The sequence below is a fragment of the Momordica charantia genome (assembly GCF_013281855.1).
Source record: "Momordica charantia cultivar OHB3-1 chromosome 3 unlocalized genomic scaffold, Mcharantia_2.0 BLBB01000003.1, whole genome shotgun sequence".
Taxonomy (NCBI): domain Eukaryota; kingdom Viridiplantae; phylum Streptophyta; class Magnoliopsida; order Cucurbitales; family Cucurbitaceae; genus Momordica; species Momordica charantia.
In genome coordinates, this window is record NW_028275161.1 from 10010693 (window position 1) to 10026804 (window position 16112).

Below are 16112 nucleotides of genomic sequence, written 5' to 3' on the forward strand. Positions count from 1 at the left end.
CTTAGGCTTGGACTTGTTGGGCCTTTATTGGGTTAAGTTGGTTTTAAAACAAAGGAAGGAGGAAAAAGAAAACAAAAAAAAGGACTTCATCTTCTTCTTCTCTTTCTCCCTTGTTGCCCTAGCCGTCGCCCACCCCTCTTCTTCTTCTTGTTCACCGGCGACCACACGTCACGGCGGCGACGGAAGCGGTGGCGCCTCCTCGAAATGGCAGCAGCGCGGCCGGCGACCACATCCGTAGCAGCAGCAGCAGCGGACGGCGACCCATCTAGCGACGGCTCGACTTCGACTCGACGTTCCGGCGATCCACAGTAGCGGTGGCGCGATTTCCTCCGGCGACATGTTCTCCGGCGAACGGCCCAACGTTCTCCACGAACCCCGGCGGTCTGCAACGAGCCAGCACCGCTTCCAGCAGGATTCCTCGTGGCGGCGCACGGCGAACGGGTCAGATCCGCGGCGAACCTCGACGACATGCTGCTACGATCCGACGAACAGCAACTCCAGCGGCGGGATTCGTGCGTTACAACAGCGTTTAGGACGTTTGGCGGTGACCCACATCCATTCGAAGCTCGATTTAGGCTACCCACACCTTCGCGAGCTAGATCTAGGTGACCCACACCTATACGAAGTCGGTTTTGGTGGTAATGAGTCATTTGAACCCTTTTAGAATTGATTTCGAAGGCTGAATAGTGTACGTAACTTGCTGTATTTTTCTGTTTTAGTGCTTAGGTGTGAGATCGACGCAAAACTTAAGGGCGCGGTTGTGAGTAAGTAGACAAGGGGCGTGTGCATGCATTAACGTGTGTTGAATGGTCTCTAATGTGCTGGTTTTGTGGCGTTTAATATTAATTTTGATACGTCATTGTGCTAAATAACTCTCGTTGTGTTAATCGGTATACTTGGAGTAGCATTGGATAGTTGTCGGTGGAAATGGTGAGATTTCTGCTTTGCTAAACTGCTGAGTATTGCCGTGGAAATGTTTGTTGTCTGAACATATATGAATTGTTCGGCGTGTTTTGTGAGTTATTATACTTAGTAATGCTTATTGAATATTGATGTTGGATATTAAGCGTTTTGGGTGAACTATGTTGGGCTCTAATCGTTTAAGAATTTGCTTGGTTATGCTTTGTTGTGACAAACTCATTGTGGAGCTGTTGTTAAGAAATGTTATATCGTGGAAGCATGATTGAGTTATTATTTCATTATTAGAATGCTGTTTATGTTGTGGAAGCATGCTGAATTGTTTGTGAGCTGAAGGATGTATGGGTCATGGCTTAAGAAAGTATATAGTAAGACTCTGGGAGAGTTGGATTCTTAGAGAAAGTCAATGGGCGAGTGTCAGGGCATCAGGTATAAATGGTCGAGGGCTGATACGTCACTAATTGAGTATGAGGCCTCGGGAAAAAATGGTCGAGGGTCGATGCGAGGAATCTTTTGGAAGGAAAGCTATTGGGGCCTTGTGTAAAAATGGTCAAGGGCCAATAGATGGTGAAGTCATCGGGGCCTCGGGTAAAAATGGTCGAGGGCCGATGCAGTAGTGTCGGGGCTCTGGGTAAAAATGGTCAGGGGCCGACTCTACTCGAAGGAGTTAATTGTGGAAGGCTAGGATAGCTGTGATAAGTGTAGAGGTACTTGAGATGTTAGGGAGACTAGAGGTTGGTAGTTAATGTGGTCCTGGTTGTAGTTGTCACCGAATTTTATAGAATGTGTCTATGTTTGAAAGCATTATGTGATGAAAAGCATGACTATGAATGTTTCATGATTTAGTTGAGCATGATGTGTGTGTGTTGTTGGTGAGGGCTACTTATGGAGTATATTTTATATACTCACCCCCCCCCCCTCTACAATTATTGTTTCAGGTGAAGGACTCGTTGGTGACCATGGTGATGAGACGAAGGAGACATGACGAGCGAGGACCATAGGCTACTTAGTCACTCTTGCTTAGCTTAAGTTATTAGTTAAGACCTTATATTATGGTCAATAAACTATTTGATCGTATTTGAATAATTGGGAGGTTCCCACTTGTTATTAATTTTATTTCGGGATAGGTGTCTATTTTACTTTTCTTCCATTCATTGAGTTTTGCCTAGTTTGAATAATAAAATTGCCTCGTGAGGTTGTCCACGGATGTTGTTGATTGATATTCTATGAAATTGATTTATTGTTGAATTGATGAGAGGTGGAACTTGATTTTATATAATTGTTGCATAGGAAGTTGGCATCACGTGTTTAGGGTTAAGTTTAATCAGTTGGGTAGTTAACGTGACTTAGAAGTGTGTGGGAAATTCTGGGTTGTTACAAACCGTGTCCTCGTGCTTCTTGGAAAGCACATCAGATATGCTCACCAGGATGTAGACCTTGGCCTTGTCATTGACCTTGATCCACCTGTCATAGGCGTTGTGCACCGCCACAATGGCGTTAGGCGCAGGAGCTTGAGGACGATCCTTTTGCAAGACGAATCTAAGATCATCTATCACGAGAATAGTGTTTAGATTCGATTTCCATTGTTTGTAATTCTCGCCGTTAAGTTTTTGAGCGGCTAGGAGTGGAATAATGGAAGCAGACATGCTGAAAGTAAAAACAACCTATATCAGTTTCATGCATTTGCCTTTAAACCCAATCAAATTTTAGCAAAAGTAATTAAGCACCCTAACAAAATTGTTTTGCAACGACGCTTCACTGATTTAGAGCAACAGCTACCGTAGGGCAGACAAGTACTCCTTCACTGAATTGAGACTTTCTCAACTAAATTTTACACCAGAATAACTCTTATTCCTATAAACTTTAGTCATCGTTTATTTGGTCAGGAAATTGCTAACTAACTTAACAACTCCCTGTAAGCGTGACCCATTATTTTCAGATCTCAGAGATCCACCCCAATAATCCCGCCGTAGGGAAGAAAAATATTGGAGCAAAATCTAAGAGACCCTTATCCATTTTTGGAGTTTGCCTTGGTTTTGATTCCATACAATGAACCCTCCGTAGGGATGGTCCCTCCAGGACGACACGCAGGTCATGTATGAAACCTCACGGTGCAAACCAATGGCGGAGACCGCAGGATGTGTTGTCACACGTCCTTCTCCCACTTACTATGAATACTATCTTCATTCACCTCGATATTGAACCATGCAAACACCTTCCGTAGGGAGGCCGCACCTAGGGCGACACGAGGCCGAGCATCGAACTCATAGTGTGAATACAAAGGAGAACGTGATAGAGAGAGAAAAGTATGTTATATATACTTTGTGTGACGACCCAGAAATTTCCGCTCACCTCTAGGTCACGTTAACTACCCAACTAATCAAATTTAACCCCGGCTATAACCTGTCAACTTCCTATACACATAAACTTATAAAGTCAAGTCCCAATCCTCAGCAAATTAACGATAAACCAATCTCATGGAATAACATTCAACAACATTCATGAACCACTTCACGAGGCAAGTTATTATTCAATTTATGTGAATCTAAACAAATGGAATAAATCTCAAATAGGCACCTAACCCGAAGCAAATCTAATGACAAGGGAAAAATCTCTCGAATATTTAAATGCAAATAAACCGTTTGTTGGCCACAACATAAGGCCCTAACCAATGAATTAAACTAAATAGGAAAAAACTAAGCAGCCTATGGTCCTCGTTTGTCAGGTCTCCTCCGTCCCATCACCCTGGTCACTCCCGAGTCCTTCACCTGAAACAATCATTGTAGAAAGGGGGGGTGAGTATATGAAATATACTCCGTAAGTAGCCCTCACCAAGCACACACAAACATCATGCTCACAACCATAAAGGAAACATGCATCGTCATGCTTTATCATATCAGTATGCGAACAACCATAGGCATGCTTTACTGGTACATTATATGTTCATCCATAAACATGCTCTATAAGACCCAATGCTAACCACAATCATATAAAAACAAATACCGTCCACCTGGCTCTCCAACACCTCTAATACAACTATGTTCACCTCAGTTATTCGAGCTCCTCGAAACCATTCTTTTGGTAGTGTCGGCCCCTGACCATTTATACCCAGAGCCCCGACACTAGTGCATCGACCCTCGACCATTTATACCCGAGGCCTCGATGTCTTACAATCTATTGGCCCTTGACCATTTATACCCAAGGCCCCAATAGTTCTCCTTCGGAAAGACTCCTTGCATCGACCCCCGACCATTTATACCCGAGGCCCTGACACTCACTCATTCACTTCATAATTTGCAAAACTCCACATATCGTTTCTAGCCTCCAACCAAGATTCCAGTACTAACCCCTTAATAACACCAACCACCACAACGCCCATCAACAACACCACCACCAGTATGATTTCAATGCATCTCACAACTCACCAACACATTTCAGCATGCTTCCACAACATAAATATCATTCTCATAGCAAAACAATAAATCAATCACGTTTTCACAACATATTAAATCTTAACAACAACGCCACAGTGAGTTTAGTCGTAACGGAGCTTGGTCAACAATTTTTAAACGACTGCAGTCCAACACAAATCACCCAAGCACTCATTATCCAACATCCGCAAACATTAAGCATTGCCAGAAATAATAAAAATTCATAAAACATGCCAAACACTTCATACAGATTTCAGACAACAAACATCTCCACCATAATATTTATTTTAACTAATATTCCCTGCAAACACACATCATTCCACGACAGATCTCGGCAGCTCAACAATACAAAGTTTCTACTATTATCACCAACGAACATTCAACACTACCTAGGCATACAAACCAACATAAACGAGAGTTACACCGCACGACGTCGTATCAGAACCATTTTCAACGTTCACTATTCTTTAAAACTTTAGAGTTTGGAAATTATTTAGAAGTCCTTGAGGATCGATACTTGGATACTTCATCCATTTTATATTACTCTGACAGGTGTGCGCTTGCATCTATATAATTGTTACCACGCTTAGTGCGTGCGTTCGGTAAACGCCCAGTCAAGTTTTTGGCGCCGTTGCCGGGGACTTTAGTTTTAAAATTATTTTAAAATTCTTTTAGTTTTTATTTTTGTGAATTGTTGCTGGGTGTAATTTCCATCCACCGTTTTTGTTCTATATTTTTTGTCGTTTATCTCACAAGGGTAAGTTAAAGTGCATGAGCACAAGATCTTTTCTTCTACCCCTTGACCCTGAGATTGAACGGACCCTTCGAAAAACTCGAAAGGAGCAAAGACTTCGAAAACAACTAGAAAAGCAAAAAGAGAGAGAAGGTGAAATCCGTCCTGAAAGTGAGGTAGAGAGTACGAGCACATCAATGGCAGATATTCCACCTCGTGATCCGGTTGATCCACCTGCTGTTAACGGTAATATGAGGGATCATGCAAGAAATGATGAATTCAACCATATCCAAATGGCGGACAACAGAGACGTGGCAATGCGAGAATATGCCGCCACGGCTTTTCAGAACTTTGATAAAGGGATAGTCAACCCTATTCCAGCCCACGCAAACTTTGAGCTTAAACCAATGATGTTCCAAATGTTGCAGACAATTGGACATTTTGGAGGGCAGGAACATGAGGATCCACATGATCATCTGAAATCATTCATTCAAATTGCAAATGAATTTCGATTACCTGGTATAACAGACGATGCTCTGAGACTAACACTTTTTCCATTTTCTTTGAAGGACCAAGCTAGAGCATGGCTCAATGCATTTCCACTGGGATCCATCACCACATAGGGGTCGTTAGTGGAGAAGTTCTTAACAAAATTCTTCCCACCTACTCGCCACGCTGATATCAGAGAGGAGATCATCTCCTTTAGACAGTATGATCGTGAACCTGTTCACGAGGCGTGGGAAAGATTTAAAGAACTAATCAGGAAATGTCCGAACCATGGCTTGCCGGCATGCATCCAGATAGAACATTTCTTTAGAGGTTTAGATAATCCTACTAAGATGATGCTAAACAATGCTGCCAATGGAGCCTTTGCAAAGAAGACATTCAACGAGATAGTTGACATCCTAAATGACTTAGCTTCACACAACGAACTATGGTGTTCGCAAAGATCTAGGGCAGCACCAAAGAAACAAGATCCAGCTGGAGTTTTGGCTCTGGACATTGCGACCTCGATGCAAAAAGAGATGGTTACAATGAACCAGAGGCTAAAAGAGATGGCATTGGGAATAAAAAATCCATTAGCCACGCCGATACAACCTGTGCAGTCGGATTTTTGCACTCCTGCCCCTGTTTGCCAAGTCAACGATCTCATTTGTTCATTTTGCAGTGAAAACCATATTTATGATAATTGTCCACATAACCCTGCTTCCGTTTTTTATGTAGGACATGGGAACAATAGGAACTTTAACCCATATTCGAACACCTACAACCAAGGTTGGAGGCACCACCCTAATTTCTCATGGGGAGGTCAAGGAGTTTCGAGCGGTTTTAATCAAGGGTAGAGCCAGCAGAACAAACAGTTCTATGTTCCACCTACACAGCAATACATCCCACCACCGCAACAGCAGTACAATCAGAGAACACAGACTCCACCAGTTCAAAATAACAACTCAAATCTTGAGAATATGATGAAGGAGTACATGGCCCGAACCGACGCAGTGATACAATCCCAAGCGGCATCAATGAGGAATTTCGAGACCCAATTGGGACAGCTCGCCAATGAATTGAAGAATAGACCACAAGGTTCTTTTCCAGGCCATACTGAATTACCAAGACGAGAAGGGAAAGAACAGTGCAAAGCTGTCACCCTTAGGAGTGGACTGGCATATGATGGACCAACAATGCCAACAACAGATGTACAGATTCCGTCCACTGAACCAATTGTAAAGATACCAGAAAATCCAACAACACCAGAGAAAGAAAATATTAGAAAAGGTAATGAGGACACCCCGAGTGTTCCTCCACAGGTACAACCTTCTTTTACCCCTACTCCCCCGTTTCCACAAAGATTAGTTAAGAAAAATAATGATTCCCAGTTTAGAAAATTTTTAGATATTTTAAAACAATTGCATATAAATATACCATTAGTAGATGCTCTAGAACAGATGCCAAATTATGCTAAGTTTTTGAAAGATATAGTTTCTAGGAAGAAAAAAATAGGAGAGCATGAACTGGTAGCCAGGACAAAATGTAGTAGTGAAGTTGTAGGCAGCCCGCTACCCATGAAATGTAACGATCCTGGCAGTTTTACCATTCCATGTTCCATAGGAGGAAAAAACTTAGGTAGGGCATTATGTGATCTAGGCGCTAGCATTAATCTTATGCCATTATCAGTTTTCAAATCTTTAGGCATAGGAGAAGCTAGATCTACTACGGTTATCCTCCAACTAGCAAATAGATCTATCATAAGACCTGAGGGAAAGATAGAAGATGTTTTAGTCCAGGTGGACAAATTCATTTTCCCTGCGGACTTTATCATTCTAGATTGCGAGGCGGACTTAGACGTTCCCATTATTTTGGGAAGACCATTTCTAGCCACTAGGGATACAGTTTTTAATGTGAGGAAGGGAGAAATTACAATGAGGGTAAATAATGAAGAAGTTAAATTTAACGTTCTAGATGCCATGAAATTACCAGGAGACTTTGAAGAGTGCTCTGCTATAACTAGCTTGAATCCTGTTATGTTTGATGAGTTTTATGACTTGTTAGTTACAGAGATTGAAGAAGAGCTTGATAAGATGGTAGAAGGACCGGAAGATGTGACTAATCCTATTGAAAAAATACAAAAAGAAGAATGCAAGTCGTTACTTCCGTCCATAGTGGAACCACCCACTTTGGAGCAGAAGCCATTGTCGTCGCATTTGAAATATGTGTATCTAGGGGATAACGACACTGTACCGGTTATTATAACTTCCAATTTATCACCTACTAATGAATATTCTTTATTGCAGATTTTGGAGAAGCACAAAAAGGCCATTGGATGGACGATAGCAGATATCCGAGGGATAAGCCCGGCCTTTTGCATGCACAAAATCTTATTGGAAGAAGATGCTAAGAACTTTATCGAGAGTCAAAGGCAATTTTCTTATGAGAATGCTAAGCTGTTTAAGGAAAAAACTAAACAGTGGCATGATAGGCGTCTTCGACCGAACAATCTTCAAGAAGGTGATCTGGTTCTGTTATTCAATTCTAGGTTGAAACTTTTTCCTGGGAAACTTAAGTCTAGATGGTCTGGTCCCTTTAAAATTTTTAAAGTTTACCCATATGGGGCAGTGGATCTAGTTGACTCTAAGGGAAGTATTTTTAAAGTAAATAGGCAGAGACTTAAGCTGTATTTTGGAGAACCAGTGGATAGAGGAAAAACCTCTATTCAACTTTCAGGTCAATAAATGTTTGCGAAAAATGTTTTTCCTTCTTATCCGTTTGGAAAGAACAAAAGTAAAGGAAGAAAATTTTTGTATCTTACATTCTTTTTGTTTAATTATAAAAAGTTTTGCTTATTAAGAATGTTTTTGGAAAACGTTGAAAAACAAAAAGAAAGAAAGAAAAAAAAAACATTGAAAAAATTTGACGCAGGCGCCTGGCGCCTGCCCTTTGCGAAAATAAATCACGCAGGCGCCTGGCGCCTGCCCTGTTTTCCAGCAGTTCGAATTTCGTTTTCCTTCGTGAATTGGGTTTCATTTTTCTACTTTTATGGGTTTTATTTCAGGTCAAACATTAATCCTCTATGATTTAACTTTAAAAACTTCTCTTCAAACTCAAATTTTGTTTCCCTAATCCTATTTTGTATTCAAATTTGTTTTCTTTTCCTTTTAGGTTTAGGAAACCTAGTTGAACTTAAATATCAATCCCTTTCCATTTAGGATTTAGTTTGGGGAAAGCTTTAAATAGACCCATTGCCTAAGCTTTACAACTCCACCAAAACCCACACAACTCTCTTCTTCCCCTTGTTTTTTCGGCAAAACCCACTCCCTTCATCACCCTTGTTTTCGATTTTCAGCCACCACCAAAGAAGAAGAAATTTCCAGCATTTGCTTACATCTATGGCTTCCTCTTCTCAACATACTTCACTTCCTACCTCTTCTACTTAAGCTCCAAATGCCACAAGCATTCCTTTTCCACCATTGGAGAACTTCCAACACCACATGGGTTCAGATTCTAGGCTAGCTGCTGTTAGGGGAGGAAACCCGCTTCAAACATTTGAATGTCCTCCATCCCAAGCTCCTACACAACATCCTATAATGAGCCCACATGGTTATGTTAATTTTCAGCAACTACCCACTTTTAATATACCTCAAAACAGTGAGTTTAGGGCTGAAAATCCTCAACAACTTCCTCCAATGATCAATCCGGGTATGTACCAACCGTTTATGTTTAACCCGGTTCCTTCCTATCATTTTCCATTGTCTCAAATGCAAATTCCAGCTAGTGTTCATCCTTATGGAATGCCAAACCCATCTACTCTATTTCCTAGCCTTCCACCTTATTATGGAATGGGTCATTGGGTACCTCCACATAATTATGGTATGATTTCACCTAGAGTTTCCCCACCACCTCAACTTCCATTCCTAGAAAGAGGACCTCAAGCACCCCAATTGAACCCTAACATATTGAGTACCTTCAACATGGGACAACTAATACCCTTAGAGCCTCCTAGGATGCCAACCCCAACCAATATGCCAATGGATGCAGGAGATGAGCATGGAGGAGAGCAAGACAAGAGCCATAGCCATAGGCTAGAGCCCGGGGTGTTGATAGGGCAAAAGAGGAAGGGCAAGGAGGTGATGATAGACCCAGAAATTGAGGAAGATGGGAGTAGTAGGCGTCTGACACCTAAGGATTCGACTATGGAGAACAGGGACGAGGAGCAGTTTTATTCATCTCCATTGATTATTACACCGGAAGATGGTAATGATGATTTTCTACTGGTTTCACGAGGCAATTGTTCAAATATGCCGGAAACAGAGGATACCGACAACGAAGTGGTGAGAACAGATACTCAGGAACCTTCCCCATTGGATACACCTACAGAAGGAGTGTTTTGTAGTCACCAAGAGTTGCCTACTGGGGCAACTGGATCTACTCTGTTGGCAACGGATGAGTATGTCACACCGATGGCCACTCTACCAGGGGTAAGGAATGCTCACACTATTCCTTCTAATACAGTTAACCCGCTTGGGTGTGATACAGGTAGATCCAAGGTTGGGGAGAATAGTACTCAAGAACCTACCAGCGAAGAAGATCTTGAGGACACGCAGACGATAAGGGAAATGTTCCAATACAAGAGGCGGAAGAGAAAGAGTTCAAAACGTCGTGCAGTTCAGGCTAAGAAGCCAACAGTGCCTGTGAATGAACCTAAAACGAGAGCTGCGAAAGCTAAAGCAGCTGAAGCTAAGAAGAAGGTAGTGGCACCTGGGCCAGTTGATACAATTGAACTGGACTTGTCTGAGGGAGAGGAGGTCGAGACGAAATGGAACGCGGCAAATTTAGCCACTCGAACTTCATTAATGAAATCCCGTAAGATTATGACAGAATTGGGATTCGATCTCACTCTAGGAGATGTGCCTGATGATTGGAGGGAGACCGCTAGAGACAAAGAGTGGAGACCACTCATTCAGCCCATACAATGTGAGGCTTTGGAGTTAGTTAGAGAGTTCTATGCTACTCTCCATCCCCAGTCACATATAGCCATAGTGCGCGGGAAGGAAATACGGTTTGATGCCACTCAGATCAACTACACCTTCAACATTGAGAATATCAGAGATGCTGTGGGCAATAAGATGTTAGTGACTCCGACTCTAGCACAGCTTGATGAGGCTCTAGCATGTGTTGGGAAGCCCTCTGCTACTTGGGATTTGACTACTCATGGCAAGGTACGACTAAAACCCGAGAATGTTTCCCTAGCTGCTGCAGGATGGTTATACATAGTCAAAAACAGAATTCTGCCAACGGAGCATGATGAGCATGTCACTCAGGATAGGGCATTGCTGGTTTATGCCATGCTAAAGGGCATAAATGTGAATTATGGAGAATTGATCAATACTAGTATCCATGAGTGTGCCCACCGGACACGTGGTAAGCTTTATCACCCACGTTTGGTCACTTCTTTATGCTTGCGACAAGGTGTACAGCTCCCTGAGGATCAAATTAAGAGAGATGCCCCAATTGTGGAAGAGAAGAATATTCGGCGTATTATCGCCCATGCGTTACAAAGAAGGGAAGGTACTGGGATGTCTCCTACATCGGAGATCCGTCGTCTTCGAGAGGAGAACCAACAGCTGCGAGATGAGGTTCGAGAAGTCGTGCAACATATCTACAACTTAAGGGCTTCATTGGATTTTGCGGTTTTACCTTCATGGCCTCCAGCGCTAGCTGCTATCCTTGGTCATCCATCTCCCAGTACTGACATTGATCCTAGTCCACAACCTCCGACTTCATGAAGGGGAGGTTCCTTCTTTGCTATTTTTTGTGTTTTATTCTTTTGGTTAATGACGTAGTTTGCATATTCTAGCATTACTACGCATGTTTTTTTTGTATTGATTATGTTTCGAGCTCAGTTGATGCATGAATAAATTAGTATCGTTTATCTTCTGATCACTTAAAGTATGCCTTCACTTAACCTTAGTTTAGCTTTTCACATGCCTATTTTGAAGCATATGTGCTGTGTATGTGATTTCATGTCCATGATGATTATAAGAGATTGTTGAGTTTTCTTTTCTATGTCTGACTAAGCTTTGAGCTATTTCCTTTGTTTATGTGATAAACTCATTTTCTTTTCTGTCTTTTTGATCTTTACAGACTTTAAGCTTTTTCTTTGCCCCTATATAGGAAGTCCTTGTCCTTTTTACTGTTAAGCTTTTTTTTCATCTGATGCAAAAGTCTTTTCCCAGTGAGGACACCGTCTCTCTTAAGTTTGGGGGGGACAGTCGTTGTGTCAGTCGTTGTTTCAGAAAGATAAGGTGTTATTTATATTTAAAAAATCATGCTATTTTCTTTTGAAAAAGAGTCAGTTGGAAAGAAAGAAAATGTTGAAAAAGCACTTAGCTAAAAAAATAAAAACGAAAGAAAGAAAAAAAAAGTTGCAAAAGAGTAAAAAAAAAAAAAAAAGTATTGTTGAGAGAAAATAAGAGTGGGGAAAAGACTTGTGTTAGAAAGAAAAGAGTGGTAAAAACAATGAGAGTTAAAGAAAATGTATTTATGATTCCCGAGTCCTACTGTAGACACCATAAGTGACTTCGTGTTTCTCATTGTCGTCGTTTTATGACCTAGCTGTTAGTTCAGAGTCTTTCTACGAGTAGCTGTGGTTGAAACCGATGTTAGTGTGTGAAGACCTCAGGGGCTAGTAGCCGGTCTTTCAGATGTAAAAGTCTTAGTGTAAAAAGGGAGTGTGCAGATTCCTTAGGGGTATTTGAAAACGTTTTCTGTTTTTGAAAGGAAAAAGGATTTTTGAAAGAGAAAGTTTTTATCATTTCAAACTTGGTTTATAGTGACTAAGCTTACAAAGGCAATAGAATGGTAGGCTTTGACATCTTTTCCTTGATACAATTTATGATTGAACATCTCGGTTGCTTTTGCTTTTCCTTGTCCATGTGTTAGAAAGCTGATTAAAGTTGCTAAGTTTTGCTTGAGGATAAGCAAAAAGTTAAGTTTGGGGGTGTGATTACGCTTGTTTACATGCGTAAAAAGAAGGTTTTAGATGCTGTTTTTACAATGTTTCAGCTTTGTTTCGGATTTTTCTCGGTCGTTTGAGTTCCAATTCATGCAAAATTCATATATTATGGTTTGTGGTTGGCTTATATTGTATTTATGACATTTTAGGACCATTTGGGAGTGCAAATTAATCAAAAGAAGCAAAAAGACGGAAAAACCTTCATGGGAGGCGCCAGGCGCCAGCAGAAAAACTGGTTTTCTTCCAACTTTGCCCTTAATGAAACGCGTCTTCCAATGCGTTTTGGTGGTTCCCACCGATACATACGTGTAGAATTAGTGTTCCACTATCAGTTTGAGCACGATTTGGTCAGTCAAAAGAGTTGGAAATGGGTGATTCACCATCAATTTAGGACCTACCTAACCAAGTCTGCACAGCTATAAATTCCAGCAACTTCTCCACCAAATTCATCAAGCCTTGCTTCTTTCTCTTGATCATTTTTAGTGTTTCTTTGTTGCTTTCTAAGTACTTTTGAGTTGCTTTCATTAGTTGCTTTTGGTTTTTAAATCCCGAGCACTTTATATTCCGTTATTGAGCTTTGTTTTGTTTCCATTTGTACTTAGTTATTTTCTACTTATTCAAATATATAAAAATCCAGCACTTTGCTTATCTTCCCTTTGCCTTTACTTTATTTTTAGTTAAGAGAGTTGTGTTTTGGAGGAAAGAGCACGTGACACTCCCCCTTGCTTGAAAGAGAAGGGCGAAGCTCTCAATCCCGATAAAAACTCTCCGTTAGTTAGCTGTTGTTTTTCACACATGTATTCCACATTCAACCATTTTACTTGCTGTATTTTCTTCAATATGTCTTTCTAAATTCCCGTCTCTAGCCCGGTTATGGATAGTTAGCCTTTTATGTCTAAAAAGGGTTGCTAAGAAGTAATGTTTTTGCTTTCCATTCATTGCTCAACATGTTTTCCCAAAAAGTTAGGATTTAGAGAAGGCCACTGTAAGTCTTAACAAGTCAATACTGAAAAGGTTGCTTATTTGCATTGTTGAGTGGTTAAACCGAGGAGAGGAGCGCCTTAGACATAAGGGTTCCGCTTAAGTAGCCTAGACATAGGACCTTAACCCGAGGTTGCGACTATTTCCATCCTAAAACTAAGATATATCTCATAATAGACATATTAGGGAATGTCTTAGGACTTTTAACTTGCTTAGACATAAGTCAAGTGAGAAGCGTAGTCGTTGGTTTCTAAAGTAAAATGCATATTGTCTTTAGCATGTCCTTGATTCTTTGTTGGCTAACTTGAAGTAATTCGGGCTAGGTTTTATTATTATAAGTCCAAATCCCAAATCCAAAACCATTATTTGTGACCACTTCCCATTTTACAAGAATCACTCATTTCAACATTCACTATTCTTTAAAACTTTAGAGTTTGGAAATTATTTAGAAGTCCTTGAGGATCGATGCTTGGATACTCCATCCATTTTATATTACTCTGACAGGTGTGCGCTTGCATCTATATAATTGTTACCACGCTTAGTGCGTGCGTTCAGTAAACGCCCAGTCAATTCGAATGACACATTACCCCCAAACCGGCTTCGTATGGATGTGGGTCACCTAGATCTAGCTTGCCAAGGTGTGGGTAGCCTAAATCGAGCTTCGAACGAGCGTGGGTCGCCGCCAGACGTCCAAAACACCGATGTAACTGCCGCTGTTCCCCTGCTGTACGCCGTTCGCCGTGCGCCGCCGCGAGGAGGAGTCGCGCCGCCGCTGGAGCACTGGGAGTCGTCGGCCGCCACGGTTCGAACGCTGCCACGGGAAGATTGTGCCGCTGCTGCTCAACCCGCGCGCAGAACCGCCGCCGTCGCACCACGCCGGAGGAGGGAGCCTCCGCTGCCGCTCGGAACCACCGGATCTGCTGCTTCACGCCGTCGATCGCCGCCTCTCGCCGCTCGTGGATCTGCCGCCGTCGATCGCCGCCTCTCGCCGCTCGTGGACCTGCCGCCGCCGAGTGCTGCTGTCCTTGGAGCCGATACGCCACTGCAGCAGTCGGGGTTGCCAGAAAACGGGAATGGATCGGGAGATGGAGAAGAACTAAAGAGGGAAAACGACTAGGGTTGGAGGGAAAGAAGAAGAAAGAAAAGGAGCTTGGGGCTAGGGTTTTCTTTTCCTTTTGTTTTGTTTTAAAGCTCATTTACCCCAATGGAGGCCCAACGCGTTCAGGCCCAAGAGGAAAGAAGTCCATCCCCCTTAAAACAAGACCCACCACACCGAGTCGGTAATTATTAATTTAAGTTGGAGTTTAGAGCCCGATAGTAAGGGTAACTTTAGTTAACGATCCATAAATTTAATTAACAATCAATTTAAAATTACTGAAAAAATCTCCCGATCCGGGACTAACTAACCTGAGGGACTCGGGGCATTACACTTTGTATATCAAATATATACGCTGTATATTACATATTCTCTTTAGCTCCCACTTAGTATTTAAGACTAGGGTATATTACGTAGATAAATACCGACTAAGTGAAAATAACTAAGTGATTTTTTAGTCGGTCCAATATAACTATTATATTGGTAGTTGTACAATAATGTTTTAGTTCATTAAACACTTTAATAAACCAACGACATTATTGCATGTATATAAAATATTGACTAATTCAACCCCCAGGTCGGTTCCCAAGTAGAAGTGTTCCCTTACGGTCAGCTTGAATACCTCAACCTAGACAGAACCTTCCTTAGATAAGGTTCCCTTATAGGCAATATTTTTTATTTAGTCTTTTATCATTTCATTTTAAACCTAGTTAAAATAAAATAAAAGACTACCCCCTAATCATATTCGAAGATATAACCTAAGGTCTAATTAATTTTAAACCCCTTTAAAATTAATTAACTTAGACCCTATGTTTGCATGCAATTCTTTATTATAGATTTTAATTTCTTTCTACCACATTTTATAACTCTTATAAAATTTAAGAAATTAAAACTATAATCGCATACATTAATATAACATTTATATTAACCAAAGTAATGTCATGCTCAATGCAACTTTATTTTCATCTAATTAATACAACACTTATATTAATTATGATAATAAAACATGCATTCATACATTATAACATTTATAACGATATGGTGCATGGCCAGACATACATATTATATATCAAACATACATATTATGCATGTAACATATGGTGAGATTTTAAAACTATATGGCATACAATATGCAATATGATTTTAATTAATATATACATTCATAATGCATAAAATAATTAAATAGCAAAGTTGGAACGGTTTTTGGCACCCTAAGAAAGCAAAAAATACAAAAAAAGAGAAAACGACTGCAACCACCCTCTAACCGAGAACTGAAACCACGGAAACGTGCCGAAAAACACCAAGGACAGTGCCTCGGCGCCTAAGGAAACCGTGGCGCTGCTGCAGCAAAATGCACAGCAGCAGCGCCGTGGCGCTACAATGCAGCGTTGTGGCGCTACAATGCAGCATCGTGGCACTGTGTGCTGTCCCCACAGCGCCATG

The 16112-nt window shown here is 41.3% G+C and overlaps 1 non-coding gene across 1 annotated transcript; it reads right to left on the minus strand.

The window, feature by feature from the left end:
• Nucleotides 1–5759: 5759 nt before the first annotated feature.
• On the minus strand, nt 5760–5866 carry LOC148212340 (small nucleolar RNA R71). Its single transcript, XR_015789980.1, has one exon. It is a non-coding gene; the product is annotated as a small nucleolar RNA R71 (small nucleolar RNA).
• Between the last annotated feature and the right edge of the window lie 10246 nt (nt 5867–16112).